At 38.5% G+C, this 26,798-nt stretch overlaps 1 long non-coding RNA gene and 51 other non-coding genes across 52 annotated transcripts in view; all 52 read right to left on the bottom strand.

Annotated features, from left to right (window-relative positions):
• LOC149634784 (uncharacterized) overlaps positions 1 to 22,716 on the bottom strand; it is a 333,137-nt gene extending 310,421 nt beyond the window's left edge. Inside the window, exon 1 of the long non-coding RNA XR_016373608.1 lies at positions 22,244 to 22,716. This is a non-coding gene — a long non-coding RNA (uncharacterized LOC149634784). The remainder of the gene's footprint in view (positions 1 to 22,243) is intronic.
• On the bottom strand, positions 9,217 to 9,289 carry TRNAV-UAC (transfer RNA valine (anticodon UAC)). Its single transcript has one exon. It is a non-coding gene; the product is annotated as a tRNA-Val (tRNA).
• On the bottom strand, positions 9,679 to 9,750 carry TRNAE-CUC (transfer RNA glutamic acid (anticodon CUC)). The gene has a single exon. It is a non-coding gene; the product is annotated as a tRNA-Glu (tRNA).
• On the bottom strand, positions 9,830 to 9,901 carry TRNAE-UUC (transfer RNA glutamic acid (anticodon UUC)). Its single transcript has one exon. It is a non-coding gene; the product is annotated as a tRNA-Glu (tRNA).
• On the bottom strand, positions 10,130 to 10,201 carry TRNAE-CUC (transfer RNA glutamic acid (anticodon CUC)). The gene has a single exon. It is a non-coding gene; the product is annotated as a tRNA-Glu (tRNA).
• TRNAE-UUC (transfer RNA glutamic acid (anticodon UUC)) lies at positions 10,281 to 10,352 on the bottom strand. The gene has a single exon. It is a non-coding gene; the product is annotated as a tRNA-Glu (tRNA).
• Positions 10,581 to 10,652, bottom strand: TRNAE-CUC (transfer RNA glutamic acid (anticodon CUC)). Its single transcript has one exon. It is a non-coding gene; the product is annotated as a tRNA-Glu (tRNA).
• TRNAE-CUC (transfer RNA glutamic acid (anticodon CUC)) lies at positions 10,731 to 10,802 on the bottom strand. The gene has a single exon. It is a non-coding gene; the product is annotated as a tRNA-Glu (tRNA).
• Positions 10,882 to 10,953, bottom strand: TRNAE-UUC (transfer RNA glutamic acid (anticodon UUC)). Its single transcript has one exon. It is a non-coding gene; the product is annotated as a tRNA-Glu (tRNA).
• On the bottom strand, positions 11,033 to 11,104 carry TRNAE-UUC (transfer RNA glutamic acid (anticodon UUC)). Its single transcript has one exon. It is a non-coding gene; the product is annotated as a tRNA-Glu (tRNA).
• On the bottom strand, positions 11,334 to 11,405 carry TRNAE-CUC (transfer RNA glutamic acid (anticodon CUC)). Its single transcript has one exon. It is a non-coding gene; the product is annotated as a tRNA-Glu (tRNA).
• On the bottom strand, positions 11,938 to 12,009 carry TRNAE-UUC (transfer RNA glutamic acid (anticodon UUC)). Its single transcript has one exon. It is a non-coding gene; the product is annotated as a tRNA-Glu (tRNA).
• TRNAE-UUC (transfer RNA glutamic acid (anticodon UUC)) lies at positions 12,088 to 12,159 on the bottom strand. Its single transcript has one exon. It is a non-coding gene; the product is annotated as a tRNA-Glu (tRNA).
• On the bottom strand, positions 12,239 to 12,310 carry TRNAE-CUC (transfer RNA glutamic acid (anticodon CUC)). The gene has a single exon. It is a non-coding gene; the product is annotated as a tRNA-Glu (tRNA).
• On the bottom strand, positions 12,540 to 12,611 carry TRNAE-UUC (transfer RNA glutamic acid (anticodon UUC)). Its single transcript has one exon. It is a non-coding gene; the product is annotated as a tRNA-Glu (tRNA).
• TRNAE-CUC (transfer RNA glutamic acid (anticodon CUC)) lies at positions 12,690 to 12,761 on the bottom strand. The gene has a single exon. It is a non-coding gene; the product is annotated as a tRNA-Glu (tRNA).
• On the bottom strand, positions 13,143 to 13,214 carry TRNAE-UUC (transfer RNA glutamic acid (anticodon UUC)). Its single transcript has one exon. It is a non-coding gene; the product is annotated as a tRNA-Glu (tRNA).
• On the bottom strand, positions 13,293 to 13,364 carry TRNAE-CUC (transfer RNA glutamic acid (anticodon CUC)). The gene has a single exon. It is a non-coding gene; the product is annotated as a tRNA-Glu (tRNA).
• TRNAE-CUC (transfer RNA glutamic acid (anticodon CUC)) lies at positions 13,595 to 13,666 on the bottom strand. Its single transcript has one exon. It is a non-coding gene; the product is annotated as a tRNA-Glu (tRNA).
• On the bottom strand, positions 14,047 to 14,118 carry TRNAE-UUC (transfer RNA glutamic acid (anticodon UUC)). The gene has a single exon. It is a non-coding gene; the product is annotated as a tRNA-Glu (tRNA).
• On the bottom strand, positions 14,197 to 14,268 carry TRNAE-CUC (transfer RNA glutamic acid (anticodon CUC)). The gene has a single exon. It is a non-coding gene; the product is annotated as a tRNA-Glu (tRNA).
• On the bottom strand, positions 14,498 to 14,569 carry TRNAE-CUC (transfer RNA glutamic acid (anticodon CUC)). The gene has a single exon. It is a non-coding gene; the product is annotated as a tRNA-Glu (tRNA).
• TRNAE-UUC (transfer RNA glutamic acid (anticodon UUC)) lies at positions 14,800 to 14,871 on the bottom strand. The gene has a single exon. It is a non-coding gene; the product is annotated as a tRNA-Glu (tRNA).
• Positions 14,950 to 15,021, bottom strand: TRNAE-CUC (transfer RNA glutamic acid (anticodon CUC)). Its single transcript has one exon. It is a non-coding gene; the product is annotated as a tRNA-Glu (tRNA).
• On the bottom strand, positions 15,402 to 15,473 carry TRNAE-UUC (transfer RNA glutamic acid (anticodon UUC)). Its single transcript has one exon. It is a non-coding gene; the product is annotated as a tRNA-Glu (tRNA).
• TRNAE-CUC (transfer RNA glutamic acid (anticodon CUC)) lies at positions 15,552 to 15,623 on the bottom strand. Its single transcript has one exon. It is a non-coding gene; the product is annotated as a tRNA-Glu (tRNA).
• On the bottom strand, positions 15,853 to 15,924 carry TRNAE-CUC (transfer RNA glutamic acid (anticodon CUC)). The gene has a single exon. It is a non-coding gene; the product is annotated as a tRNA-Glu (tRNA).
• TRNAE-UUC (transfer RNA glutamic acid (anticodon UUC)) lies at positions 16,155 to 16,226 on the bottom strand. Its single transcript has one exon. It is a non-coding gene; the product is annotated as a tRNA-Glu (tRNA).
• Positions 16,305 to 16,376, bottom strand: TRNAE-CUC (transfer RNA glutamic acid (anticodon CUC)). The gene has a single exon. It is a non-coding gene; the product is annotated as a tRNA-Glu (tRNA).
• TRNAE-CUC (transfer RNA glutamic acid (anticodon CUC)) lies at positions 16,607 to 16,678 on the bottom strand. Its single transcript has one exon. It is a non-coding gene; the product is annotated as a tRNA-Glu (tRNA).
• TRNAE-UUC (transfer RNA glutamic acid (anticodon UUC)) lies at positions 17,210 to 17,281 on the bottom strand. The gene has a single exon. It is a non-coding gene; the product is annotated as a tRNA-Glu (tRNA).
• On the bottom strand, positions 17,360 to 17,431 carry TRNAE-CUC (transfer RNA glutamic acid (anticodon CUC)). The gene has a single exon. It is a non-coding gene; the product is annotated as a tRNA-Glu (tRNA).
• On the bottom strand, positions 17,662 to 17,733 carry TRNAE-CUC (transfer RNA glutamic acid (anticodon CUC)). The gene has a single exon. It is a non-coding gene; the product is annotated as a tRNA-Glu (tRNA).
• Positions 18,265 to 18,336, bottom strand: TRNAE-UUC (transfer RNA glutamic acid (anticodon UUC)). The gene has a single exon. It is a non-coding gene; the product is annotated as a tRNA-Glu (tRNA).
• On the bottom strand, positions 18,415 to 18,486 carry TRNAE-CUC (transfer RNA glutamic acid (anticodon CUC)). Its single transcript has one exon. It is a non-coding gene; the product is annotated as a tRNA-Glu (tRNA).
• On the bottom strand, positions 18,717 to 18,788 carry TRNAE-CUC (transfer RNA glutamic acid (anticodon CUC)). The gene has a single exon. It is a non-coding gene; the product is annotated as a tRNA-Glu (tRNA).
• On the bottom strand, positions 19,168 to 19,239 carry TRNAE-UUC (transfer RNA glutamic acid (anticodon UUC)). The gene has a single exon. It is a non-coding gene; the product is annotated as a tRNA-Glu (tRNA).
• On the bottom strand, positions 19,318 to 19,389 carry TRNAE-CUC (transfer RNA glutamic acid (anticodon CUC)). Its single transcript has one exon. It is a non-coding gene; the product is annotated as a tRNA-Glu (tRNA).
• TRNAE-CUC (transfer RNA glutamic acid (anticodon CUC)) lies at positions 19,618 to 19,691 on the bottom strand. The gene has a single exon. It is a non-coding gene; the product is annotated as a tRNA-Glu (tRNA).
• TRNAE-CUC (transfer RNA glutamic acid (anticodon CUC)) lies at positions 19,770 to 19,841 on the bottom strand. The gene has a single exon. It is a non-coding gene; the product is annotated as a tRNA-Glu (tRNA).
• On the bottom strand, positions 19,921 to 19,992 carry TRNAE-UUC (transfer RNA glutamic acid (anticodon UUC)). The gene has a single exon. It is a non-coding gene; the product is annotated as a tRNA-Glu (tRNA).
• TRNAE-CUC (transfer RNA glutamic acid (anticodon CUC)) lies at positions 20,071 to 20,142 on the bottom strand. The gene has a single exon. It is a non-coding gene; the product is annotated as a tRNA-Glu (tRNA).
• On the bottom strand, positions 20,372 to 20,443 carry TRNAE-CUC (transfer RNA glutamic acid (anticodon CUC)). Its single transcript has one exon. It is a non-coding gene; the product is annotated as a tRNA-Glu (tRNA).
• TRNAE-UUC (transfer RNA glutamic acid (anticodon UUC)) lies at positions 20,674 to 20,745 on the bottom strand. Its single transcript has one exon. It is a non-coding gene; the product is annotated as a tRNA-Glu (tRNA).
• On the bottom strand, positions 20,824 to 20,895 carry TRNAE-CUC (transfer RNA glutamic acid (anticodon CUC)). The gene has a single exon. It is a non-coding gene; the product is annotated as a tRNA-Glu (tRNA).
• Positions 21,126 to 21,197, bottom strand: TRNAE-CUC (transfer RNA glutamic acid (anticodon CUC)). The gene has a single exon. It is a non-coding gene; the product is annotated as a tRNA-Glu (tRNA).
• Positions 21,427 to 21,498, bottom strand: TRNAE-CUC (transfer RNA glutamic acid (anticodon CUC)). The gene has a single exon. It is a non-coding gene; the product is annotated as a tRNA-Glu (tRNA).
• TRNAE-UUC (transfer RNA glutamic acid (anticodon UUC)) lies at positions 21,729 to 21,800 on the bottom strand. The gene has a single exon. It is a non-coding gene; the product is annotated as a tRNA-Glu (tRNA).
• TRNAE-CUC (transfer RNA glutamic acid (anticodon CUC)) lies at positions 21,879 to 21,950 on the bottom strand. The gene has a single exon. It is a non-coding gene; the product is annotated as a tRNA-Glu (tRNA).
• A 3,391-nt stretch (positions 22,717 to 26,107) lies between the features above and the next one.
• On the bottom strand, positions 26,108 to 26,179 carry TRNAE-UUC (transfer RNA glutamic acid (anticodon UUC)). Its single transcript has one exon. It is a non-coding gene; the product is annotated as a tRNA-Glu (tRNA).
• Positions 26,180 to 26,257: 78 nt separating this feature from the next.
• On the bottom strand, positions 26,258 to 26,329 carry TRNAE-CUC (transfer RNA glutamic acid (anticodon CUC)). Its single transcript has one exon. It is a non-coding gene; the product is annotated as a tRNA-Glu (tRNA).
• Positions 26,330 to 26,557: 228 nt separating this feature from the next.
• On the bottom strand, positions 26,558 to 26,631 carry TRNAE-CUC (transfer RNA glutamic acid (anticodon CUC)). Its single transcript has one exon. It is a non-coding gene; the product is annotated as a tRNA-Glu (tRNA).
• Positions 26,632 to 26,798: the final 167 nt, after the last annotated feature.

The following is a 26,798-nucleotide window of genomic DNA, read 5'->3' as shown; positions in this document are numbered from 1 at the left end:
CTTCAACAGATTTAAGGGATAGTTTAATTGGATTAGTTTCAGAAACATGATACGCATTGAAATGTCTTTTGTAGCACAAGGTTGCAAAATTTGAAATTACAAATGTGAAAGATTGCTGCCCATTTACAATGATATGTTCAATCCTTCCAAATACTGGTAAATCATTATCATCGGATACCGCTAACAGAACCACATATGTTGGTTTATAGACCACGCCGTTCTGTTTAACCCAGTTCGCACAGCCCACATCTTCATACAGTGTTACTCGTAATAGCTTGGCTACCTCTTCACCGTGATTCAAATTTGCCAAAAGGCTATTTAGGCAAGCACCAATTTCAGTTGCCCGTTCATCCAAAACTTTGCAATTTCTATTATTGTAAGCAAATCTGACTTGATGTCTGAATGCCAATGACTTGGTAATGTTTTTGAAATTGCATATCACGCGAGCATATTGCTTAAAAAAATTATGCTTTGCTTCGAAACGTATAACCCCTACCCTTGAAAGGGGGCCAATCATTTTAATGCAATCTACATAGTGAAGCATGAAATGGTGTTTTGGTTTTAAGGTGCGATCTGGAAACAAGCCCAGAAAATATTCGTGGTGATCGGATATTATTTGCGCAAGGTACGGAATATTGTGTTGATAAATTACTGGCGAAAAAATACTGTTAACGCATTCCACGAGCATAAGTAAAAGTTCATAAATTTCATGTTCTTTTGGGACCAGATCACCAATTAAGACCGGCAAGTATCGTAGCAGGCACCAAGACTGAGCCGCAGTTTGCCCTGTCGCGCCATCTGGGTTTCCCAACATATTTTTAGTGGTAGCTGAGGGTTTATCTTTAATGTCAGGGCCGTATTTAAATAAGGATATTCTGGAATTCAAGTCCTCGAGCCTAAAGAGTTTTTCCCTAATTAGGCTGTTTAAAACTAATTTTATCTCTAGAGGCCCTACTCCTTCCAAGATATCATGCATAATATCAGGGACAAAATTTGAAACTACATGGAAATATTTTAGTTCATTTAACAAGCATCGTCTTTTAATACCAGTTTCGGAAGAGTTTTTTTGCATTACGTCATCTTCATAATTGACTTTATTCCGTAGTAAGTTTCGGTCGAGAGTAACTTGCTGGCCCATTTCATTTCTGTGTATCTTGCAAAAGCGGCACATGTAATTAGCCGTAAAACCCTCGACTAAACCTAGCATAGAATTCAGGCCAAGATTATCACCACACACTTGAGCTAAATATGCGTAAACTGTGCCCTGATATGAAGGTGTATCAATGTAGAAGCCATTTGTTTCGATCTCATTAAATTCAGCAACAATAACAGATACAATTGAATCCATTTTCTCATTTTTTAAATAAGCCGATTTGCAAAGTGCCAGTAAGTAGCAGTTGTTTAAACACGAGTTAAGTTTTGGTGGAAACCCTTTGATCGTGTAATAGAATCCAGTGACCTTGTGCAACCCCGTTTTTGAACCAAGTGGGTTTGTTACTTCAAATTCGTCAGAATACATCATTATAGGTATAAGAACCTTATTTTCATCGCACTGTACACCATTTTCTGCAGCCTGCATACCATCTTTAAAATCTCTTAATCCATCAGACTCAGAATTCATGTACTCCTTTACTCTGTCAAAAACCCCTGGACTTTCTAAAATAACTTTGAGCATGCTTTTAAGAGGTATGAGTTGAAACTCTTGAGTGATTCTTTCATTTTGTTCGCTATTTTCATTTGCCTCAATGCCTCCAATTTTTATATCCTTCGGTGGAATTAAATGGCCGCTTTCTCTAAGACATTTATTTTGCAAGTACTCCGTATCAAAATATTGAAACAAATTTGAAATTTCGTCGAATTTTGATAGTATATTTTCCATGTCCTCATTGGTACCTTGATTAAGATTTTTGTGAACGATATCCTTCAAATAGGTTACTATCTCGCTAATTAAAACTTTTGTACTACCAACAACTGTTTGCACAGTTGTTGTTGTTATTCCAGGCGACGATTTAAGTCGGCAAATAAATTGAACAGTTATATTTTTAAGAATATCATAGCTCAAAGGATTATCTTCATTATCAGAATTATTATTTTCGTTCTCATTGGCCACTTCGTTTTCAGGACGAAATTGTTCTTCCGCTATTATAGGCGTTTGGTTAGAAATGTGATTTGAGCCTAAGGAATCCTGATGATTTTTATCCAGGTGCTTTTTTAGGGTACAGAAGTATGAATAAGACTGATTGCAGTTCTCTTCGGCACAATAAATAGGCCCAGCCCCATCATTTAACCCATGAAGATTACGATAATGATGAATTAATTGTCTGGAAGTTTGACCGACTTCCTTATTACATTTAAAACAAGTATAACCCATGGTTGGTTTTTCAAATATTTACAAATGTTTATATAGCTCTATTGAAGAGATAGTCAATATATTGCCTTCCTTTTCGCACAACTTACTCGGAGGCGGGTTTTATGACAACCAATTCTTTAGCAAACTTTTCTTTGAGTGTAGCATGAAATGAGAGAAACTTCGCTCTTGGACCAATGGGTGGAACAAGTTCCCTAACTAGATCAGGAGTAAGCAGCAGGAATGCGTCCTTGTCGATTTCATTATCTTTACAAAAAAATTAGCAATTAATGTGAACAAATAAATATTGAGCAGGAAATTACAATATAATAATAATAATATTAATTATTTATAATATATAATAATAATATAAAATAATAATATAAAATAATAATAATAATATTTCAAGCCAAATCTTTTAGTTTGGAGTAACTTTGGACCCTATATCCTCTAATAATTGAAAATCAATTGTTCGGGTCGGCCTCGTTTGAAGCGCACCTATTCTCTAACCACAATCCAAATCGTCATTCAGATAGTTTTAAATTTTTCTCTCAATCTAAATGTACTGTACGTTAAGGCAAGAGTCGTTTATGGGCCAATTGTATTAGGCGCGCTTTCAAATTGAATGGATGGAAAATTTGAGACTTCACACGTTCTTTCCTTAAGGTAGAAAGACGTACTTCTTTTGTTTTAAAAATTAGAGTAAAACGTTTTTAGTTTGCATTCAAAATTGGCGTTAATTTAAATTAGTGTTAATATGGAATTTTTAAGGGTTAAATGATTTAATTGTAGAAAATTTAAAAAAAAATAGCTTTCAAGTTAATTTTAAAATTTTCAATTTCTATTTAATTTCAAATTTTCTACAATTAAATCATTTAACCCTTAAAAATTCAATATCAGTTAATTGCTGCTTGGCATGTACATTAACACTGATTTAAATTAACGCCAATTTAAAATGCAAACTAAAAACGTTTTACTCTAATTTTTAAAACAAAAGAAGTACGTCTTTCTACCTTAAGGAAAGAACGTGTGAAGTCTCAAATTTTCCATCCATTCAATTTGAAAGCGCGCCTAATACAATTGGCCCATAAACGACTCTTGCCTTAACGTACAGTACATTTAGATTGAGAGAAAAATTTAAAACTATCTGAATGACGATTTGGATTGTGGTTAGAGAATAGGTGCGCTTCAAACGAGGCCGATCCAAACCATATGGATTGCGAGTGATCAGAATCATTTTCAATTTTTAGAGAATAGGGTCCGCTGTTGGATGTTTAACTATGCAGATAGGATTAATTGAATTAAAAATGCATAGATGACAGACAAGGAGGATTCATACCATTTACACAAGGAGGCCTGGCTTTTGAATCATTTACGGAGTCTGGTTTCCTGGTGTAACACCTGAAGCCTGGCCTCCTTGTGTAAATGGGTAGTATTTTCTGTCTTATGAGATTTTACATTATGTATTTATAGACCTTAACTCTTCCATTTCCCGCAATTCCGACTCAAACCTAGTAGTTTGATTGTTTGTACTGGGCTTATCGTGGTACAAGCCAGTATAATTAACTATAACGAAACCACAGACTTACTGATAAAGTTTTCGCGGTATGAAAGTAGGGACCATTCGGTCAGTCTTTCTTCAACAAAGCTATCCATAACTTAGGTAAATCTATTAATTATAATTACAATTTAAATTGAAATTAATCCGTAATCTAAAACTCTTAAAGGGGCTAAAAGGAGGCTTGCGGGCATCGTAGCTTTGCATGAATAAAAAGCAAGTCCGCCGTTTCTACGTGTCAGCCTAGAGGTCCCGCAAAGCTCTGGTTAGCCCCTTTAACAAGTAAAAGGCTTTACCTTACGACTATAGAATCCACTTTTGAAACATTTATCGCAAAGCAAACCGATTTTGTAGTGAGAAGGCAGTAAAATTTTCAATGGTACCTGTTCGATCTTCAAAATCAGGAAACAACAACGACCACACCCAAGCCGAGTCCCAAGCCGAGTCCCAAGTCGGAATATATGGGATGGATAAGTTTTCAACTGAATATTTTAAAATGCATTAACATAAACCGTTTTTATAAAGAAAAACAATATTTTAATTTTATTTTCAAAATATCGCTTACCTCACACACGTTAAAAATTTTCACTTTATAATAAAAGCCTAAACGGTACAGCGCGAAATCGCGACTTTCGCGAGTGGAAGTTTGGCGGGAACAGTCAGTTTTATCATGGAAAATTCTAGAAAGAGTTGCCGTGTACCCCGCCGTTTTGGGTCTCTGACGTTGCACCCCCGCATTCCACCATTGGTTCTATATAAGAGCCAATTGGAGGCGCAATCGGTAAATGTCGACTGCTTTAGTTTTTGACTGTCGTAGTGTCGTTTGAAGACTGAAATCATGCCTCGGTGTATAATTGAGGGTTGCGAAAATAACTCTCATAACGCTAATCTTAGCTTTTTTCAAGTCCCAAATTATATCCGATTTCCGTCATTAACAAGAAAATGGATCAGCAACGCCAAGATATCGGTTAAAAATGGTTTTGAGAACATTATGTCATCTAAAGAGCCAAGGCTTAACAAAGACAAGTCTAAGGAAATTACCAAATACAGAGTATGTGAAGTACATTTCACTCAAGAATGTTTTGAAGTTGAGCCGCCTATAAAAGTCATGATTTGTGGAAAGAGAAAGAAGAAGATGCTTAAACATGGATCAATACCAACACTCTTTGGGAGCGATACCAATATATCAGCTTCAATTATTAGCAGCCCTACTGAAGAAACAGTAAACCTAGCTACTGATTTTACTGCTGAACCTGAAATAGCACGAAGCCAATTCAAAATTGTAAAGAGTTTTGACAGGAACACTCAAACCGAACCTGGGATCACGAGGACGTGCGATGTGGGTACAGAAACTTGTACAGAACAAGACATAGATCTTGAAATGGAAAAATTACAGCGGTCACACGTTTCTGGTATCATTCAAGAACATTCATACGCAACAGACACGGGTAATACTTTTAATAATTTAGGAACATTGACTTCTGTAACTCCAAATAAAGCTTCACTCTCTCGTCCACTAATCCACTCAACCAGAAATAAAAAAGAACACATAGTTCGGGATAAGAAGTTCATTGTTTTTGAAAGCAACCTAAATCAAATTTTATCTCGATTAGTTTGCGATCACGAAGGTTGTACAAGCCGGCTTGATATTTCAGATGCAAATAAATCTGAAATGGAAGGTAGTCTTGTCACTGTAAAAGCGTCATGCATAAACGGGCATCAATTTATTTGGAAATCACAGCCTCTTCTAGGAAGAATGGCAGCAGGAAATATATTGATAGCAGCAGCTGTGCTTCTTACAGGTGGAACATTTGATCGCTTTCACTCATTCTTTGAATTTGTGGGCCTGAAAGCAATCGGCAAAACTACCTTCTACTCATTGCAACAAAAACTATTGGTTCCTGAGATAAAGCGAACATGGAAAATTGAACAAGAGAAAATTCTGAATGAATTAAAGAGAAGTCCAACTGTAAATCTTGCGGGGGGTGGAAGATGTGACTCACCTGGCCACAGTGCAAAATATTGTACTTACACCTTAATGGATCAATTTTCGGACAAATGCCTCCATTTTGAATTAATTAAAAAAACTGAAGTTGATTTTAAATCCACTAATATGGAAGTGTTGGGTTTGAAAAAATGCTTGAAAAAAATGGACGAAGAAGGCATGACTGTAACACGCTTGACAACAGATCGTCACATACAATGTAGGGCTTTTATAAGGCAAGAATATTCAAACATAGATCATCAGTTTGATGTGTGGCATTTGAGTAAAGAATTTGGAAAGAAAATTCTTGCTCTTTCAAAAAAAGAAGAATGTGAAGAACTAAAACCCTGGATAAAGTCATTAAAAAAACATCTGTGGTATTGCTCTGAAAAATGTGACCAAGATCCAGATAAGCTGGAAGATATGTGGAAGTCTATTGGCTACCATGTTTTAAATGTGCACAACTTTCAAGATTTGCCAAATTATAAAAGGTGCGGACACCCAAGGCTAACACAAGATGCTGAAATAAGAAAACAATGGCTAAAAATTGGTTCTCCAGCTCATGATGGGCTTTTAAAGATCATCAACAACAAGTTACTAGTGAAGGATTTAAGGCAAACGAATGGTTTCTCTCACACATCGTGTTTAGAAAATTATCACAGTTTAATGAATAAATACTGCCCAAAACAAGTAGACTTTAATTTTGAAGTCATGGAAGCTAGAATAATACTCACTATTTTAGATCACAATTCCAATATCAAACGGGGTTGTCGTTATAAAAAGAATGATCCTGAAGTTCAAAATAAAGAAGAATTTGAATATTACTGTTCAAAAGTTACTAATGAATGGCAAGAACGTCCAGTAAAAGAACCAAAGCCAAAGGACTTCATAATAAGACTTCTTGAAAATATACTAATAAGTTATGAGGATGTCAACATTACCCTACCAGAAAAAGAACAATGCAAAATCATTACTCCAATTCCAAAACCAGAAAAGGCCAAACTTCAGCGTGAAGCCAAAAAAAGAAGACCAAAATTTTGATATTTTGTTTAAACTAGTTTTTTAATCACAAAATTTTTCTTAACACTAAAAATTAACTAAATTTTTGGCCATTAACATATCACAAGAAAATTTGATTGATCTTATCGCACAAATTTGCATTTATCTTATCGCATAAATATATTTAAAAAAATTACATTTTAGATATTACATGAAGTCGACTTGTATTTAAAATTTATTTCATTTTAAAAAGGATTTATTTAATTTTAAAATTTATTTCATTTTAAAAAGGATTTATTTAATTTTAAAATTTATTAAAATTTATTTCATTTTATAAAGGATTTATTTCATTTTGAAAAGGATTTATTTAATTTTAAAGTATTTGCTTAAAAAGTATTGTTATCATATTAGAAGTTTCATTTTATTACAAAAATGTAACGTTTTAACAATATAGACTAGTTAATAAGGGTGGCCTTAATTAAGCATTCCATGCGGCTACTACTTCAGGTACAGCTTTATAGCTAAAATATAAAGGCCTGGTTTTATGAAAGGGATTTGTGAAAAAAGAAAACCAGAAAAATCGCGCGAGGACTTTTTTGGCATGTTTTTATGTTAGCAATAGAGTTATTTTTTTCCTATACACTGCAACGTCATAACCCTCTATCTCTTACCTTAGTGATATCCCCCTGCTAGGGGCAAATATTATTCTCTAACACAAACTTGCCCCCGAAGCAGGGGATGAATGGTTCACTCCCCCTCCAAAATCACTCTATCATTTTGAAACAATAATAAGAAAGAGCCAGCGACAAAATGTTTTAAGTCAATAAAGCTTAATAAAAAGTGTCACGCGCCTTTTTAAAATTATTTATACACAGTAAGCCAACTTTGAATGTTGAATATTCTCCAAATAATGGCTGTAAAATTATGAAATGGGGCTCAAAATATAAATTTGAACTTACTTGACTTCTAATTTGAAATCCAGCCACGAAAAAATTCACTAAATGTATTAAAAATGCTCCAACACCAAGTCGGCTTTCAAAATTTTCTCCCCATAGAAAAAGCGTTAGGAGGTTTCCCCGGCTGATAGCGCACTGAACGGCGAAAGTGGGAAATAAGGGCACTTTTGCTAATTTTTCTTTAACATGGGGTTTTAGAAAAACTGTCAGGCCTTCTACCGCCGAAAGAAGTCAGGTGATTCCATTGGGAATTCTTTTCTTATACTAACACACATAGGAAGTACTCTTCGATTATTCTTACCCAAAACATTGTAATCTATAAGTTCTGGAAGGAATAAAGCTCAAGATGTGGCCTATAATCCTGAAATCGTGTGATGCAAACACGGGTATTGATTGGAACTTCTTCCCTGAGGAAGGTTTATACTTTTCAAATTTGCTTGCAACACATAATTCCATTTTAAACATCCTTATTTATAAATTTAACTTCTGATTCTGAAAGACTGAATTAAAGCTCTTTATTTGAGCGTTATTGATCAAATTATTCGAAGTTTAAGACGAAAATTAAAGTGAATAAAGATGGACAAAGGGCCCGTGTGACAAATCTCGCTTATTCTGACCAAGGCCTAACCATTCTGGCACAGTGAAAACTGGAACAATTTTATTTTACCATGTCTACGGTTAATACCAATTCTTGAGCCTGATTATAGGCGGCAATTTCTTCAATTAATCTCAATTCTTAATCGGTATACTCTTCATATAGGGAATATCGCTTTGTATAATTAATTTTTCAGCTACCCTAACTATAAGCAGTCGACATTTTAACCGATTGCGCCTCCAATTGGCTCATATTTAGAACCAATGGTGGAAAGCAGGGGTGCGACGTCACTAATTTGTAAAATTACAAATGACCCAATTTGGGTTAGTAAAATAACCATATTTTCAGGGTTAAAAACAACACCATCCCAAACTACCATAAATAACTTATTCAACTAGCACTGGGCTATTTTTTAACCCAAATGAAGTTGAAATTCAAATAACCCAATTCATTCAACCCATGATTTTTAAGAGTGTATGTCCAATTACGATGGTCAAAACATGTATCTAGCAGGGCCCAAACGTTGCACCTTCCGCGTGTTAGGCGGACGAGATAACCACTACACTACACATACCTGGTAATACTGAGATTCCTAAGAGATCTAGCTTATTATTATGTCCAATCACGATGGTCAAAACATGTATCTACCAGGGCTCGAACCCGGGACCTTCCGCGTGTAAAGCGGACGTGATAACCACTACACAATGAATACTTGGGTATTCCGAGTTTTCGAAGAGATCTAGCTTATTATTGTGTCCAATAACGATAGTCAAGTCATGTATCTACCAGGGCTCGAACCTGGGACCTTCCGAGTGTAAAGCGGACGTGATAACCACTACACCATAGATACTTGGTTATTTTGAGTTTTCGAAGAGCTCTAGCATTATTATTATGTCCAATCACGATGGTCGAAACAAGTACTTCTGTAATTAACTAAAATCAACATACTTAGACTTAATTGTTTCTGATTAGACTAGCCGATCGCACACCCTGAATACTTAATTGTTAAATTAAGAGTATTCCGAAAAGTAACTTCGCTCTAGTTTTTCAGTTAGAGGTGCTTAAATATCACGAAAAACCCCATGTTAATCTCCATAGGAAAATTGGTAAAAGCATGTGAATTTTGATTTAACGTTACAAAAGAGTATCAAGTCATATCTACAAGGGCCTACCGGCCCTGTAAAATTCATAAACCTATATCCTTAAGTCTATTCTTCAAAACCGGTACAAAACCACTCGCTCCGATACCGGGAATCGAACCCGGGCCTTCTGGGTGAGAGCCAGATATCCTAGCCACTAGACCATATCGGACTGGTTGGAACAACCCTAAATATTATTCCTATAAATGTGTCTTTAGGTTTATTCTTCTAAAGCGGTACAAATGCACTCGCTCCTATACCGGGAATCGAACCCGGGCCTTCTGGGTGAAAGCCAGATGTCTTAGCCACTAGACCATATCGGACTGGTTTGAGCAACTCTAGATATTATTCCTATAAATGTGTCTTTAAATTTATTCTTTAAAAGCGGTTTAAAGCACCGTCTCCGATACCGGGAATCGAACCCGGACCTTCTGGGTTAAAGCCAGATATCCTAGACACTAGACCATATCGGCCTGGTTTGAGAAACCCTAGATATTATTCCAATAAATGTATCTTTAAATTTATTCTTTAAAACCGGTTTAAAGCACCGTCTCCGATACCGGGAATCGAACCCGGGCCTTCTGGGTGAGAGCCAGATATCCTAGCCACTAGACCATATCGGACTGGTTGGAACAACCCTAAATATTATTCCTATAAATGTGTCTTTAAGTTTATTCTTCACAAGCGGTACAAATGCAGTTGCTCCGTTACCGGGAATCGAACCCGGGCCTTCTGGGTGAAAGCCAGATGTCCTAGCCACTAGACCATATCGGACTGGTTTGAGCAACTCTAGATATTATTCCTATAAATGTGTCTTTAAATTTATTCTTCAAAAGCGGTTTAAAGCACCGTCTCCGATACCGGGAATAGAACCCGGACCTTCTGGGTTAAAGCCAGATATCCTAGACACTAGACCATATCGGCCTGGTTTGAGAAACCCTAGATATTATTCTAATAAATGTATCTTTAAATTTATTCTTTAAAACCGGTTTAAAGCACCGTCTCCGATACCGGGAATCGAACCCGGGCCTTCTGGGTGAGAGCCAGATATCCTAGCCACTAGACCATATCGGACTGGTTGGAACAACACTAAATATTATTCCAATAAATGTATCTTTAAATTTATTCTTTAAAACCGGTTTAAAGCACCGTCTCCGATACCGGGAATCGAACCCGGGCCTTCTGGGTGAGAGCCAGATATCCTAGCCACTAGACCATATCGGACTGGTTGGAACAACCCTAAATATTATTCCTATAAATGTGTCTTTAGGTTTATTCTTCTAAAGCGGTACAAATGCACTCGCTCCGATACCGGGAATCGAACCCGGGCCTTCTGGGTGAAAGCCAGGTATCCTACCCACTAGACCATATCGGACTTGCTTAACCATGTCTTAATTCTATTCATAAATTTATATACTTAACTCTATTCTTCAAAACCGGTACAAAAGCACTCGCTCCGATACCGGGAATCGAACCCGGGCCTTCTGGGTGAAAGCCAGATATCCTAGCCACTAGACCATATCGGACTGGTTGGAAAAACCCTAAATATTATTCCTATAAATGTGTCTTTGAGTTTATTCTTTAAAAGTGGTACAAAAGAACTCGCTGCGATACCGGGAATCGAACCCGGGCCTTCTGGGTGAGAGCTAGATATCCTAGCCACTAGACCATATCGGACTGGTTGGAACAACCCTAAATATTATTCCTATAAATGTGTCTTTAAATTTATTCTTTAAAAGCGGTTTATAGCACCTCCTCCGATATCGGGAATCGAACCCGGGCCTTCTGGGTGAGAGCCAGATATCCAAGCCACTAGACCATATCGGACTGGTTGGAACAACCCTAAATATTATTCCTATAAATGTGTCTTTAGGTTTATTCTTCTAAAGCGGTACAAATGCACTCGCTCCGATACCGGGAATCCAACCTGGGACTTCTGGGTGAGAGCTAGATATCCTAGCCACTAGACCATATCGGACTGGTTGGAACAACCCTAAATGTTATTCCTATAAATGTGTCTTTAAATTTATTCTTCAAAAGCGGTACAAATGCACTCGCTCCGATACCGGGAATCGAACCCGGGCCTTCTGGGTTAAAGCCAGATATCCTAGGCACTAGACCATATCGGCCTGGTTTTAGAAACCCTAGATAGTATTCCAATAAATGTGTCTTTAGGTTTATTCTTCTAAAGCGGTACAAATGCACTCGCTCCAATACCGTGAATCGAACCCGGGCCTTCTGGGTGAAAGCCAGGTATCCTACCCACTAGACCATATCGGACTTGCTTAACCAAGTCTTAATTCTATTCATAAACCTATATACTTAAGTCTATTCTTCAAAACCGGTACAAAAGCACTCGCTCCGATACCGGGAATCGAACCCGGGCCTTCTGGGTGAAAGCCAGATATCCTAGCCACTAGACCATATCGGACTGGTTTGAGCAACTCTAGATATTATTCCTATAAATGTGTCTTTAAATTTATTCTTTAAAAGCGGTTTATAGCACCTTCTCCGATATCGGGAATCGAACCCGGGCCTTCTGGGTGAAAGCCAGATATCCTAGCCACTAGACCATATCGGACTGGTTGGAAAAACCCTAAATATTATTCCTATAAATGTGTCTTTAAGTTTATTCTTTAAAAGTGGTACAAAAGAACTCGCTCCGATACCGGGAATCGAACCCGGGCCTTCTGGGTGAGAGCTAGATATCCTAGCCACTAGACCATATCGGACTGGTTGGAACAACCCTAAATATTATTCCTATAAATGTGTCTTTAAATTTATTCTTCAAAAGCGGTACAAATGCACTCGCTCCGATACCGGGAATCGAACCCGGGCCTTCTGGGTTAAAGCCAGATATCCTAGACACTAGACCATATCGGCCTGGTTTTAGAAACCCTAGATAGTATTCCAATAAATGTGTCTTTAAATTTATTCTTTAAAAGCGGTTTAAAGCACCGTCTCCGATACCGGGAATCGAACCCGGGCCTTCTGGGTGAAAGCCAGATATCCTAGCCACTAGACCATATCGGACTGGTTTAAGCAACTCTAGATATTATTCCTATAAATGTGTCTTTAAATTTATTCTTTAAAAGCGGTTTATAGCACCTCCTCCGATATCGGGAATCGAACCCGGGCCTTCTGGGTGAGAGCCAGATATCCAAGCCACTAGACCATATCGGACTGGTTGGAACAACCCTAAATATTATTCCTATAAATGTGTCTTTAAATTTATTCTTCAAAAGCGGTACAAATGCAGTCGCTCCGTTACCGAGAATCGAACCCGGGCCTTCTGGGTGAAAGCCAGATATCCTAGCCACTAGACCATATCGGACTGGTTTGAGCAACTCTAGATATTATTCCTATAAATGTGTCTTTAAATTTATTCTTCAAAAGCGGTACAAATGCACTCGCTCCGATACCGGGAATCGAACCCGGGCCGTCTGGGTGAAAGCCAGGTATCCAACCCACTAGACCATATCGGACTTGCTTGACCAAGTCTTAATTCTATTCATAAACCTATATACTTAAGTCTATTCTTCAAAACCGGTACAAAAGCACTCGCTCCGATACCGGGAATCGAACCCGGGCCTTCTGGGTGAAAGCCAGATATCCTAGCCACTAGACCATATCGGACTGGTTTGAGCAACTCTAGATATTATTCCTATAAATGTGTCTTTAAATTTATTCTTTAAAAGCGGTTTATAGCACCTTCTCCGATATCGGGAATCGAACCCGGGCCTTCTGGGTGAGAGCCAGATATCCAAGCCACTAGACCATATCGGACTGGTTGGAACAACCCTAAATATTATTCCTATAAATGTGTCTTTAGGTTTATTCTTCTAAAGCGGTACAAATGCACTCGCTCCGATACCGGGAATCCAACCTAGGACTTCTGGGTGAGAGCTAGATATCCTAGCCACTAGACCATACCGGACTGGTTGGAACAACACTAAATATTATTCCTATAAATGTGTCTTTAAATTTATTCTTCAAAAGCGGTACAAATGCACTCGCTCCGATACCGGGAATCGAACCCGGGCCTTCTGGGTGAGAGCTAGATATCCTAGCCACTAGACCATATCGGACTGGTTAGAACAACCCTAAATACTATTCCTATAAATGTGTCTTTAAGTTTATTCTTCAAAAGCGGTACAAATGCAGTCGCTCCGTTACCGGGAATCGAACCCGGGCCTTCGGGGTGAAAGCCAGATATCCTAGCCACTAGACCATATCGGACTGGTTTGAGCAACTCTAGATATTATTCCTATAAATGTGTCTTTAAATTTATTCTTTAAAAGCGGTTTAAAGCACCGTCTCCTATATCGGGAATCGAACCCGGGCCTTCTGGGTGAGATCCAGATATCCTAGCCACTAGACCATATCGGACTGGTTGGAACAACCCTAAATATTATTCCTATAAATGTGTCTTTAAGTTTATTCTTCAAAAGCGGTACAAATGCAGTCGCTCCGTTACCGGGAATCGAACCCGGGCCTTCTGGGTGAAAGCCAGATATCCTAGCCACTAGACCATATCGGACTGGTTTGAGCAACTCTAGATATTATTCCTATAAATGTGTCTTTAAATTTATTCTTTAAAAGCGGTTTAAAGCACCGTCTCCGATATCGGGAATCGAACCCGGGCCTTCTGGGTGAGAGCCAGATATCCTAGCCACTAGACCATATCGGACTGGTTGGAACAACCCTAAATATTATTCCTATAAATGTGTCTTTAGGTTTACTCTTCTAAAGCGGTACAAATGTACTCGCTCCGATACCGGGAATCGAACCCGGGCCGTCTGGGTGAAAGCCAGGTATCCAACCCACTAGACCATATCGGACTGGTTTGAGCAACTCTAGATATTATTCCTATAAATGTGTCTTTAAATTTATTCTTTAAAAGCGGTTTAAAGAACCGTCTCCGATATCGGGAATCGAACCTGGGCCTTCTGGGTGAGAGCCAGATATCCTAGCCACTAGACCATATCGGACTGGTTGGAACAACCCTAAATATTATTCCTATAAATGTGTCTTTAGGTTTATTCTTCTAAAGCGGTACAAATGTACTCGCTCCGATACCGGGAATCGAACCCGGGCCGTCTGGGTGAAAGCCAGGTATCCAACCCACTAGACCATATCGGACTTGCTTGACCAAGTCTTAATTCTATTCATAAACCTATATACTTAAGTCTATTCTTCAAAACCGGTACAAAAGCACTCGCTCCGATACCGGGAATCGAACCCGGGCCTTCTGGGTGAAAGCCAGATATCCTAGCCACTAGACCATATCGGACTGGTTTGAGCAACTCTAGATATTATTCCTATAAATGTGTCTTTAAATTTATTCTTTAAAAGCGGTTTATAGCACCTTCTCCGATATCGGGAATCGAACCCGGGCCTTCTGGGTGAGAGCCAGATATCCAAGCCACTAGACCATATCGGACTGGTTGGAACAACCCTAAATATTATTCCTATAAATGTGTCTTTAGGTTTATTCTTCTAAAGCGGTACAAATGCAGTCGCTCCGTTACCGGGAATCGAACCCGGGCCTTCGGGGTGAAAGCCAGATATCCTAGCCACTAGACCATATCGGACTGGTTTGAGCAACTCTAGATATTATTCCTATAAATGTGTCTTTAAATTTATTCTTTAAAAGCGGTTTAAAGCACCGTCTCCTATATCGGGAATCGAACCCGGGCCTTCTGGGTGAGATCCAGATATCCTAGCCACTAGACCATATCGGACTGGTTGGAACAACCCTAAATATTATTCCTATAAATGTGTCTTTAAGTTTATTCTTCAAAAGCGGTACAAATGCAGTCGCTCCGTTACCGGGAATCGAACCCGGGCCTTCTGGGTGAAAGCCAGATATCCTAGCCACTAGACCATATCGGACTGGTTTGAGCAACTCTAGATATTATTCCTATAAATGTGTCTTTAAATTTATTCTTTAAAAGCGGTTTAAAGCACCGTCTCCGATATCGGGAATCGAACCCGGGCCTTCTGGGTGAGAGCCAGATATCCTAGCCACTAGACCATATCGGACTGGTTGGAACAACCCTAAATATTATTCCTATAAATGTGTCTTTAGGTTTACTCTTCTAAAGCGGTACAAATGTACTCGCTCCGATACCGGGAATCGAACCCGGGCCGTCTGGGTGAAAGCCAGGTATCCAACCCACTAGACCATATCGGACTGGTTTGAGCAACTCTAGATATTATTCCTATAAATGTGTCTTTAAATTTATTCTTTAAAAGCGGTTTAAAGAACCGTCTCCGATATCGGGAATCGAACCTGGGCCTTCTGGGTGAGAGCCAGATATCCTAGCCACTAGACCATATCGGACTGGTTGGAACAACCCTAAATATTATTCCTATAAATGTGTCTTTAGGTTTATTCTTCTAAAGCGGTACAAATGTACTCGCTCCGATACCGGGAATCGAACCCGGGCCGTCTGGGTGAAAGCCAGGTATCCAACCCACTAGACCATATCGGACTTGCTTGACCAAGTCTTAATTCTATTCATAAACCTATATACTTAAGTCTATTCTTCAAAACCGGTACAAAAGCACTCGCTCCGATACCGGGAATCGAACCCGGGCCTTCTGGGTGAAAGCCAGATATCCTAGCCACTAGACCATATCGGACTGGTTTGAGCAACTCTAGATATTATTCCTATAAATGTGTCTTTAAATTTATTCTTTAAAAGCGGTTTATAGCACCTTCTCCGATATCGGGAATCGAACCCGGGCCTTCTGGGTGAGAGCCAGATATCCAAGCCACTAGACCATATCGGACTGGTTGGAACAACCCTAAATATTATTCCTATAAATGTGTCTTTAGGTTTATTCTTCTAAAGCGGTACAAATGCACTCGCTCCGATACCGGGAATCCAACCTGGGACTTCTGGGTGAGAGCTAGATATCCTAGCCACTAGACCATACCGGACTGGTTGGAACAACACTAAATATTATTCCTATAAATGTGTCTTTAAATTTATTCTTCAAAAGCGGTACAAATGCACTCGCTCCGATACCGGGAATCGAACCCGGGCCTTCTGGGTGAGAGCTAGATATCCTAGCCACTAGACCATATCGGACTGGTTAGAACAACCCTAAATACTATTCCTATAAATGTGTCTTTAAGTTTATTCTTCAAAAGCGGTACAAATGCAGTCGCTCCGTTACCGGGAATCGAACCCGGGCCTTCGGGGTGAGAGCCAGATATCCTAGCCACTAGACCATATCGGACTGGTTTGAGCAACTCTAGATATTATTCCTATAAATGTGTCTTTAAATTTATTCTTTAAAAGCGGTTTAAAGCACCGTCTCCTATATCGGGAATCGAACCCGGGCCTTCTGGGTTAGATCCAGATATCCTAGCCACTAGACCATATCGGACTGGTTGGAACAACCCTAAATATTATTCCTATAAATGTGTCTTTAGGTTTATTCTTCTAAAGCGGTACAAATGTACTCGCTCCGATACCGGGAATCGAACCCGGGCCGTCTGGGTGAAAGCCAGGTATCCAACCCACTAGACCATATCGGACTTGCTTGACCAAGTCTTAATTCTATTCATAAACCTATATACTTAAGTCTATTCTTCAAAACCGGTACAAAAGCACTCGCTCCGATACCGGGAATCGAACCCGGGCCTTCTGGGTGAAAGCCAGATATCCTAGCCACTAGACCATATCGGACTGGTTTGAGCAACTCTAGATATTATTCCTATAAATGTGTCTTTAAATTTATTCTTTAAAAGCGGTTTATAGCACCTTCTCCGATATCGGGAATCGAACCCGGGCCTTCTGGGTGAGAGCCAGATATCCAAGCCACTAGACCATATCGGACTGGTTGGAACAACCCTAAATATTATTCCTATAAATGTGTCTTTAGGTTTATTCTTCTAAAGCGGTACAAATGCACTCGCTCCGATACCGGGAATCCAACCTGGGACTTCTGGGTGAGAGCTAGATATCCTAGCCACTAGACCATACCGGACTGGTTGGAACAACACTAAATATTATTCCTATAAATGTGTCTTTAAATTTATTCTTCAAAAGCGGTACAAATGCACTCGCTCCGATACCGGGAATCGAACCCGGGCCTTCTGGGTGAGAGCTAGATATCCTAGCCACTAGACCATATCGGACTGGTTAGAACAACCCTAAATACTATTCCTATAAATGTGTCTTTAAGTTTATTCTTCAAAAGCGGTACAAATGCAGTCGCTCCGTTACCGGGAATCGAACCCGGGCCTTCGGGGTGAAAGCCAGATATCCTAGCCACTAGACCATATCGGACTGGTTTGAGCAACTCTAGATATTATTCCTATAAATGTGTCTTTAAATTTATTCTTTAAAAGCGGTTTAAAGCACCGTCTCCTATATCGGGAATCGAACCCGGGCCTTCTGGGTGAGATCCAGATATCCTAGCCACTAGACCATATCGGACTGGTTGGAACAACCCTAAATATTATTCCTATAAATGTGTCTTTAGGTTTATTCTTCTAAAGCGGTACAAATGTACTCGCTCCGATACCGGGAATCGAACCCGGGCCGTCTGGGTGAAAGCCAGGTATCCAACCCACTAGACCATATCGGACTTGCTTGACCAAGTCTTAATTCTATTCATAAACCTATATACTTAAGTCTATTCTTCAAAACCGGTACAAAAGCACTCGCTCCGATACCGGGAATCGAACCCGGGCCTTCTGGGTGAAAGCCAGATATCCTAGCCACTAGACCATATCGGACTGGTTTGAGCAACTCTAGATATTATTCCTATAAATGTGTCTTTAAATTTATTCTTTAAAAGCGGTTTATAGCACCTTCTCCGATATCGGGAATCGAACCCGGGCCTTCTGGGTGAGAGCCAGATATCCAAGCCACTAGACCATATCGGACTGGTTGGAACAACCCTAAATATTATTCCTATAAATGTGTCTTTAGGTTTATTCTTCTAAAGCGGTACAAATGCACTCGCTCCGATACCGGGAATCCAACCTGGGACTTCTGGGTGAGAGCTAGATATCCTAGCCACTAGACCATATCGGACTGGTTGGAACAACCCTAAATATTATTCCTATAAATGTGTCTTTAAATTTATTCTTCAAAAGCGGTACAAATGCACTCGCTCCGATACCGGGAATCGAACCCGGGCCTTCTGGGTGAGACCTAGATATCCTAGCCACTAGACCATATCGGACTGGTTGGAACAACCCTAAATATTATTCCTATAAATGTGTCTTTAAATTTATTCTTCAAAAGCGGTACAAATGCACTCGCTCCGATACCGGGAATCGAACCCGGACCTTCTGGGTTAAAGCCAGATATCCTAGACACTAGACCATATCGGCCTGGTTTTAGAAACCCTAGATATTATTCCAATAAATGTGTCTTTAAATGTATTCTTTAAAAGCGGTTTAACGCACCGTCTCCGATAACGGGAATCGAACCCGGGCCTTCTGGGTTAAAGCCAGATATCCTAGACACTAGACCATATCGGCCTGGTTTTAGAAACCCTAGATAGTATTCCAATAAATGTGTCTTTAAATTTATTCTTTAAAAGCGGTTTAAAGCACCGTCTCCGATACCGGGAATCGAACCCGGGCCTTCTGGGTGAAAGCCAGATATCCTAGCCACTAGACCATATCGGACTGGTTTGAGCAACTCTAGATATTATTCCTATAAATGTGTCTTTAAATTTATTCTTTAAAAGCGGTTTATAGCACCTTCTCCGATATCGGGAATCGAACCCGGGCCTTCTGGGTGAGAGCCAGATATCCAAGCCACTAGACCATATCGGACTGGTTGGAACAACCCTAAATATTATTCCTATAAATGTGTCTTTAGGTTTATTTTTCTAAAGCGGTACAAATGCACTCGCTCCGATACCAAGAATCCAACCTGGGACTTCTGGGTGAAAGCCAGGTATCCTACCCATTAGACCATATCGGACTTTCTCAACCAAGTCTTAATTCTATTCATAAACCTATATCCTTAAGTCTATTCTTCAAAACCGGTACAAAAGCACTCGCTCCGATACCGGGAATCGAACCCGGGCCTTCTGGGTGAGAGCCAGATATCCTAGCCACTAGACCATTCCGGCCTGGTTGGAACAACCCTAAATATTATTCCTATAAATGTGTCTTTAAATTTATTCTTTAAAAGCGGATTAAAGCACCTTCTCCGATATCGGGAATCGAACCCGGGCCTTCTGAGTGAGAGCCAGATATCCTAGCCACTAGACCATATCGGACTGGTTGGAACAACCCTAAATATTATTCCTATAAATGTGTCTTTAAGTTTATTCTTCAAAAGCGGTACAAATGCAGTCGCTCCGTTACCGGGAATCGAACCCGGGCCTTCTGGGTGAAAGCCAGATATCCTAGCCACTAGACCATATCGGACTGGTTTGAGCAACTCTAGATATTATTCCTATAAATGTGTCTTTAAATTTATTCTTTAAAAGCGGTTTAAAGCACCGTCTCCGATATCGGGAATCGAACCCGGGCCTTCTGGGTGAGAGCCAGATATCCTAGCCACTAGACCATATCGGACTGGTTGGAACAACCCTAAATATTATTCCTATAAATGTGTCTTTAGGTTTACTCTTCTAAAGCGGTACAAATGTACTCGCTCCGATACCGGGAATCGAACCCGGGCCGTCTGGGTGAAAGCCAGGTATCCAACCCACTAGACCATATCGGACTGGTTTGAGCAACTCTAGATATTATTCCTATAAATGTGTCTTTAAATTTATTCTTTAAAAGCGGTTTAAAGAACCGTCTCCGATATCGGGAATCGAACCTGGGCCTTCTGGGTGAGAGCCAGATATCCTAGCCACTAGACCATATCGGACTGGTTGGAACAACCCTAAATATTATTCCTATAAATGTGTCTTTAGGTTTATTCTTCTAAAGCGGTACAAATGTACTCGCTCCGATACCGGGAATCGAACCCGGGCCGTCTGGGTGAAAGCCAGGTATCCAACCCACTAGACCATATCGGACTTGCTTGACCAAGTCTTAATTCTATTCATAAACCTATATACTTAAGTCTATTCTTCAAAACCGGTACAAAAGCACTCGCTCCGATACCGGGAATCGAACCCGGGCCTTCTGGGTGAAAGCCAGATATCCTAGCCACTAGACCATATCGGACTGGTTTGAGCAACTCTAGATATTATTCCTATAAATGTGTCTTTAAATTTATTCTTTAAAAGCGGTTTATAGCACCTTCTCCGATATCGGGAATCGAACCCGGGCCTTCTGGGTGAGAGCCAGATATCCAAGCCACTAGACCATATCGGACTGGTTGGAACAACCCTAAATATTATTCCTATAAATGTGTCTTTAGGTTTATTCTTCTAATGCGGTACAAATGCACTCGCTCCGATACCGGGAATCCAACCTGGGACTTCTGAGTGAGAGCTAGATATCCTAGCCACTAGACCATACCGGACTGGTTGGAACAACACTAAATATTATTCCTATAAATGTGTCTTTAAATTTATTCTTCAAAAGCGGTACAAATGCACTCGCTCCGATACCGGGAATCGAACCCGGGCCTTCTGGGTGAGAGCTAGATATCCTAGCCACTAGACCATATCGGACTGGTTAGAACAACCCTAAATACTATTCCTATAAATGTGTCTTTAAGTTTATTCTTCAAAAGCGGTACAAATGCAGTCGCTCCGTTACCGGGAATCGAACCCGGGCCTTCGGGGTGAAAGCCAGATATCCTAGCCACTAGACCATATCGGACTGGTTTGAGCAACTCTAGATATTATTCCTGTAAATGTGTCTTTAAATTTATTCTTTAAAAGCGGTTTAAAGCACCGTCTCCGATATCGGGAATCGAACCCGGGCCTTCTGGGTGAGAGCCAGATATCCTAGCCACTAGACCATATCGGACTGGTTGGAACAACCCTAAATATTATTCCTATAAATGTGTCTTTAGGTTTAGTCTTCTAAAGCGGTACAAATGTACTCGCTCCGATACCGGGAATCGAACCCGGGCCGTCTGGGTGAATGCCAGGTATCCAACCCACTAGACCATATCGGACTTGCTTGACCAAGTCTTAATTCTATTCATAAACCTATATACTTAAGTCTATTCTTCAAAACCGGTACAAAAGCACTCGCTCCGATACCGGGAATCGAACCCGGGCCTTCTGGGTGAAAGCCAGATATCCTAGCCACTAGACCATATCGGACTGGTTTGAGCAACTCTAGATATTATTCCTATAAATGTGTCTTTAAATTTATTCTTTAAAAGCGGTTTATAGCACCTTCTCCGATATCGGGAATCGAACCCGGGCCTTCTGGGTGAGAGCCAGATATCCAAGCCACTAGACCATATCGGACTGGTTGGAACAACCCTAAATATTATTCCTATAAATGTGTCTTTAGGTTTATTCTTCTAAAGCGGTACAAATGCACTCGCTCCGATACCGGGAATCCAACCTGGGACTTCTGGGTGAGAGCTAGATATCCTAGCCACTAGACGGTAGGATTGCACTTTACGTGACCCACCCAACTAACAATGGTTTCTAGTTAATTAGACTGTGGGGAGTCCGAAAAAAATAGTTAAAAAATTATTTGGCCGCCGCAAGTTGGTTAAAAAATTTTTTGAAAATTTCAAAATCCACTCACTTACCCTCATTGAAGCCGCTATCCGCTTAACGCATTCTGCACTCAATCTTGCAAAATAAGCCGGGGGGACTGTGAAAAATTGACGTACTCGCGCCGGAAACATTTACGTACTCGCGCCGGAGATATAGCTATGGAATTTTTTAAGCTTACTGAAACTGTTCATTTCTGATAAAAGGACGGAAATATAATGCGAGAAAAACTGCTATGTTTTGGGAAAGTCGTTGAATTTTTGGGGAATTCGATAAATGATAACGGTGAATTCTGGTAAATGCCGTCAAATTATTCTTGAATTTGATAAATCTGAAGGACAATATTTTGGAAAAGGTGTCAAATTATTCGGGAATTTGATAAATGTGAAGGACGATATCATGGAAAAAGGTGTCAAATTAATCTGAATTTGATAAATCTGGAGGACGTTATTTTGGAAAAGGTGTCAAATTATTTGGGTGTTTGATAAATGTGAAGGATGATATTTTGGAAAAGTGTCAAATTATTAGGGTGTTTGATAAATGTGAAGGATGATATTTTGGAAAAGGTGTCAAATTACTTGGGAATTTGATAAATGTGAATGACGATATTTTGGAAAAGGTATCAAATTATTTGGGAATTTGATAAATGTGAATGACGATATTTTGGAAAAGGTGTCAAATTATTTGGGAATTTGATAAATGTGAATGACGATAATTTGGAAAAGGTTTCAAATTATTTGGGAATTTGATAAATGTAAGGGACGATATTTTGGAAAATGTGCCAAATTATTCGGGAATTTGATAAATGTGAAGGACGATACTTTGGAAAAGGCATCAAATTATTCCCGAATTTGGTAAATGTAAAGGACGATATTTTGGAAAAGGTGTTTACATTTATCAAATTGCCGAAAAATAGGCACTCTTTCCAAAATATAGTTGCAATGACTTCCAAAATATTGATGTTGACGTTTGATAATTAACCAATAGTTTGTCGCCTTTTCCAAAATATTGCTGAAATAACTAGACGCCTTTTCCAAAATATTGAAATAAATTGACGCCTTTTCCAAAATATTGAAATAAATTGACGCCTTTTCCAAAATATTGAAATAAATTGACGCCTTTTTCAAAATATAGTTGAAATAAATTGACTCCTTTTCCAAAAAATAGTTGAAATTGACGCCTTTTCCAAAATATAGTTGAAATAAATTGACGCCTTTTCCAAAATATAGTTGAAATAAATTGACGCCTTTTCCAAAATATAGTTGAAATAAATTGACGCCTTTTCCAAAATATAGTTGAAATAAATTGACGCCTTTTCCGAAATATAGTTGAAATAAATTGACGCCTTTTCCGAAATATAGTTGAAATAAATTGACGCCTTTTCCAAAATATAGTTGAAATAAATTGACCAAAATATAGTTGAAATAAATTGACCAAAATATAGTTGAAATAAATTGACCAAAATATAGTTGAAATAAATTGACCAAAATATAGTTGAAATAAATTGACCAAAATATAGTTGAAATAAATTGACCAAAATATAGTTGAAATAAATTGACCAAAATATAGTTGAAATAAATTGACCAAAATATAGTTGAAATAAATTGACCAAAATATAGTTGAAATAAATTGACCAAAATATAGTTGAAATAAATTGACGCCTTTTCCAAAATATAGTTGAAATAAATTGACCAAAATATAGTTGAAATAAATTGACCAAAATATAGTTGAAATAAATTGACCAAAATATAGTTGAAATAAATTGACCAAAATATAGTTGAAATAAATTGACCAAAATATAGTTGAAATAAATTGACCAAAATATAGTTGAAATAAATTGACGCCTTTTCCAAAATATAGTTGAAATAAATTGACGCCTTTTCCAAAATATAGTTGAAATAAATTGACGCCTTTTCCAAAATATAGTTGAAAAAAATTGACGCCTTTTCCAAAATATAGTTGAAATAAATTGACGCCTTTTCCAAAATATAGTTGAAATAAATTGACCAAAATATAGTTGAAATAAATTGACCAAAATATAGTTGAAATAAATTGACCAAAATATAGTTGAAATAAATTGACCAAAATATAGTTGAAATAAATTGACCAAAATATAGTTGAAATAAATTGACCAAAATATAGTTGAAATAAATTGACCAAAATATAGTTGAAATAAATTGACCAAAATATAGTTGAAATAAATTGACCAAAATATAGTTGAAATAAATTGACCAAAATATAGTTGAAATAAATTGACCAAAATATAGTTGAAATAAATTGACGCCTTTTCCAAAATATAGTTGAAATAAATTGACCAAAATATAGTTGAAATAAATTGACCAAAATATAGTTGAAATAAATTGACCAAAATATAGTTGAAATAAATTGACCAAAATATAGTTGAAATAAATTGACCAAAATATAGTTGAAATAAATTGACCAAAATATAGTTGAAATAAATTGACGCCTTTTCCAAAATATAGTTGAAATAAATTGACGCCTTTTCCAAAATATAGTTGAAATAAATTGACGCCTTTTCCAAAATATAGTTGAAAAAAATTGACGCCTTTTCCAAAATATAGTTGAAATAAATTGACGCCTTTTCCAAAATATAGCTGAAATAAATTGACGCCTTTTCCAAAATATAGTTGAAATAAATTGACGCCTCTTCCAAAATATAGTTGAAATAAATTGACGCCTTTTACAAAATATAGTTGAAATAAATTGACGCCTTTTCCAAAATAAAGTTGAAATAAATTGACGCCTCATATATATTGATGTTGACATTTGCTAACTGCCCAATAATTTGCCGCCTTTTCCGAAATATTGTTGAAATAAATTGACGCCTTTTCCAAAATATTGATGTTGACATTTGGTTCTTTCTCAATAATTTGTCGCCTTTCCCAAAATATAGTTGCAAAAAAACTAGACTCCTTTTCTGAAATATTGACGTTGACATTTGCTAATTTCCCTATATTTTTACAACTTTTCTCTACGCCTTTTATTTCAATTTTTTTTACAAAAAATCATATTTACCAAGGATTTGACACATTTTCCCAAAAATAATGTTGAGTGAATTAAAAAAAATCCCGAATAATTTGACGGCTTTTTTCAAAATTTACCGTTATCAATTATTGAATTCCCAAAAAATTCAACGATTTTCCCAAAACATTTCAGTTTTTCTCGCATTTATATTTCCCTCATTTTATCAGAAATAAATGTTTCCGTAAGTTTAAAAAAATCCATAGCTATAAAACTCCGGCGCGAGTCCGGCAATTTTTCACAGACCTCCTCGGCTTATTTTGCAAGATTGAGTGCAGAATGCGTTAAGCGGATAGCGGTTTCAATGGCGGTAAGTGCATGGATTTTAAAATTTTCAAAAATTTTTTTGACCAACTTGCGGCGGCCAAATAATTTTTTAACTATTTTTTACGGACTCCTCATGGTCCAATTAACTAGAAACCATTGTTAGTTGGGTGGGTCACGTAAAGTGCAATCCTACCCACTAGACCATATCGGACTGGTTGGAACAACCCTAAATATTATTCCTATAAATGTGTCTTTAAATTTATTCTTCAAAAGCGGTACAAATGCACTCGCTCCGATACCGGGAATCGAACCCGGACCTTCTGGGTTAAAGCCAGATATCCTAGACACTAGACCATATCGGCCTGGTTTTAGAAACCCTAGATAGTATTCCAATAAATGTGTCTTTAAATGTATTCTTTAAAAGCGGTTTAACGCACCGTCTCCGATAACGGGAATCGAACCCGGGCCTTCTGGGTTAAAGCCAGATATCCTAGACACTAGACCATATCGGCCTGGTTTTAGAAACCCTAGATAGTATTCCAATAAATGTGTCTTTAAATTTATTCTTTAAAAGCGGTTTAAAGCACCGTCTCCGATACCGGGAATCGAACCCGGGCCTTCTGGGTGAAAGCCAGATATCCTAGCCACTAGACCATATCGGACTGGTTTGAGCAACTCTAGATATTATTCCTATAAATGTGTCTTTAAATTTATTCTTTAAAAGCGGTTTATAGCACCTTCTCCGATATCGGGAATCGAACCCGGGCCTTCTGGGTGAGAGCCAGATATCCAAGCCACTAGACCATATCGGACTGGTTGGAACAACCCTAAATATTATTCCTATAAATGTGTCTTTAGGTTTATTTTTCTAAAGCGGTACAAATGCACTCGCTCCGATACCAAGAATCCAACCTGGGACTTCTGGGTGAAAGCCAGGTATCCTACCCATTAGACCATATCGGACTTTCTCAACCAAGTCTTAATTCTATTCATAAACCTATATCCTTAAGTCTATTCTTCAAAACCGGTACAAAAGCACTCGCTCCGATACCGGGAATCGAACCCGGGCCTTCTGGGTGAGAGCCAGATATCCTAGCCACTAGACCATTCCGGCCTGGTTGGAACAACCCTAAATATTATTCCTATAAATGTGTCTTTAAATTTATTCTTTAAAAGCGGATTAAAGCACCGTCTCCGATATCGGGAATCGAACCCGGGCCTTCTGAGTGAGAGCCACTAGACCATATCGGACTGGTTGGAACAACCCTAAATATTATTCCT

This window comes from Phalangium opilio, unplaced genomic scaffold (genome assembly GCF_054372755.1).
Source record: "Phalangium opilio isolate 3A_F unplaced genomic scaffold, DU_Popi_V2 ptg000098l_1, whole genome shotgun sequence".
NCBI classification, from domain to species: Eukaryota; Metazoa; Arthropoda; class Arachnida; order Opiliones; family Phalangiidae; genus Phalangium; species Phalangium opilio.
This window is presented reverse-complemented; position numbering and strand designations above follow the sequence as displayed.